This window comes from Aythya marila, assembly GCF_965140915.1.
Source record: "Aythya marila genome assembly, contig: HAP1_HAP1_SCAFFOLD_158, whole genome shotgun sequence".
Lineage (NCBI taxonomy): Eukaryota > Metazoa > Chordata > Aves > Anseriformes > Anatidae > Aythya > Aythya marila.
Window position 1 is genome coordinate 877651 of NW_028136675.1, and position 2156 is coordinate 879806.

Genomic DNA, 2156 nt, shown 5'->3' on the forward strand with positions numbered 1-2156 from the left:
TTCTCCTCCTGCTTTGTGGGTGGCAGTTAGAGATGGAATTTATTTCTCCATTTTGATGAAGGCACTGAGACCCCAGTTATTGTAAGTTCTTGTAAGGTCTTTTAGGTCTGAGCTGCTCCATAGCCTTTGAAAACATGGAGATATCCCTGAAAATTACCCTGGGACTGGGGGTGTCTACAAGGCAGATGTGAGTACACTGTGGATGGGATGGGTCTGCGAGCAATGGCACAGAGGAGATATGGGGACAGGGAAGAAGATCCCAGCAGGGACAGCTCGAGGCAGGGGCAGGGAGGAGAGAGAGAACTGCCTGAAGCTCCAAGGGAGAGGGGATTCAGGCACTCCCTGCAGTGTGGGCCTGCAGTGCGGGCACTTTCTCTGCAGCAACCCCCTGCTCTCCTCTGACACCCAGCACAGCCTCTGCCCTCAGGGGCTTTAGGGTATGAGCCACCTCCTCCTCAGCTGGACCTCCAGAAGAGGAGAGGAGAGTGTGTCCTGCAAGGTGATATGCAGTTATCAGTATTATACGAGTACTTGCCCTGCAGTGTCACTTCTCTAGGTGGCATGCAAGCTTGGTAAACTAAAGGCTTCCCTGCATGCCCATCTGCCTTTCTGACTGTCAGCAGGTTGGACCACTGCAACGTTCTTTCTTATTTCTAAACGTGTGTGTGGTTCTCCCACTCTCTTTGTCTGGGGTGCAGGTGGGTGTAAGTTTCTGTTCTGACATGGACTGGCAAGGCCTTGCCCTGAGGGTGTCTTCTTGGGAAAAAACTGCCCAAGCTTCATTTTAAAATGATAGGTATGGTGTCATTGAGTAGGGAGGGTAGGAGAATGAGCTCACATATTCCTCATTCAGCTCTGGGGACAGTGATTTCTTTTAGAGAAGCAGGTGGGTTGCTCAGGGAAGTTAGCCTAACTTTTCTCTGTTTTTTCCTCCATGGACAGGCAACCATGTTCTGAGGCAGAAAATGTCCAACAGCAGCTTCCCCACAGAGTTCCTCCTCCTGCCATTCGCAGACACATGCGAGCTGCAGCTCCTGCACTTCGGGCTCTTCCTGGGCATCTACCTGACTGCCCTCCTGGGCAACGGCCTCATCCTCACTGCCATAGCCTGTGACAACCACCTCCACACCCCCTGTACTTCTTCCTCCTCAACCTTGCCCTCCTTGACCTGGGCTCCATCTCCACCACTGTTCCCAAAGCCATGGCCAATTCCCTGTGGGACACCAGGGCCATTTCCTATGCAGGTTGTGCCACCCAGTTCTTTTTGTTTGCTCTCTTTCTCACAGCAGAGTTTTCTCTCCTCACCATCATGACTTATGACCGCTACATTGCCGTCTGCAAACCCCTGCACTAAGGGACAGTAATGGACAGCAGAACTTGTGTCAACATGGCAGCAGCTGCCTGGGGCATTACTTTTCTCTATGCTGTGCTGCACACTGCCAATACATTTTCCCTTTCATTCTGCCAAGGCAATGCCCTAAACCAGTTCTTCTGTGAAATTCCCCAGATCCTCAAGCTCTCCTGCTCAGATGCCTCCCTCCAGGAAATTGGGCTTCTTGTGGTTAGTGCCTGTATATTATTTGGGTGTTTTGTTTTCATTGTGTTGTCCTATGTGCAGATCTTCAGGGCAGTGCTGAGGATGCCCTCAGAGCAGGGCAGGCACAAAGCCTTTTCCACATGCCTCCCTCACCTGGCCGTGGTCTCACTGTTCATAAGCACTGCCACATTTGCCTACCTGAAGCCTTCCTCTATCTCTTCCCCTTTCCTTGATCTTTTGCTGGCAGTTCTGTATTCAGTGGTGCCTCCAGCAGTGAACCCCCTCATCTACAGCATGAGGAACAAGGATCTCAAGGATGCAGTTAGGAAACTGATTTTGGGGAGGTTGTACAGTACTCATAAAGATCCCTTCACTCTCCAGTGATGAATCTCAGTACATCCCCTTCCAGGCTTGTGTTTTGGTCATTCTTCTTATTATTATATACTTTTTGTTCTTTTTCTCATTATATCTGTGTAGTGGGTTTACGTGGCAAGGTTTTGGTGGCAGTAGACCACAGGGGTGGCTTCTGTGACAAGGATCTAGAAGTTGCCCAATGTTTGGTATGGGCCCCACTGCTGACCAGAGCCGAGCCGATAAGTGATGTTGTTTTGCACCTCTG

General features: G+C 50.5%; 1 pseudogene across 1 annotated transcript; it reads left to right on the top strand.

The window, feature by feature from the left end:
- Positions 1–965: 965 nt before the first annotated feature.
- Positions 966–1921, top strand: LOC309891567 (olfactory receptor 14A16-like; annotated as a pseudogene). The gene has a single exon. The product of its transcript is annotated as an olfactory receptor 14A16-like (transcript).
- The last annotated feature ends 235 nt before the right edge of the window (positions 1922–2156 follow it).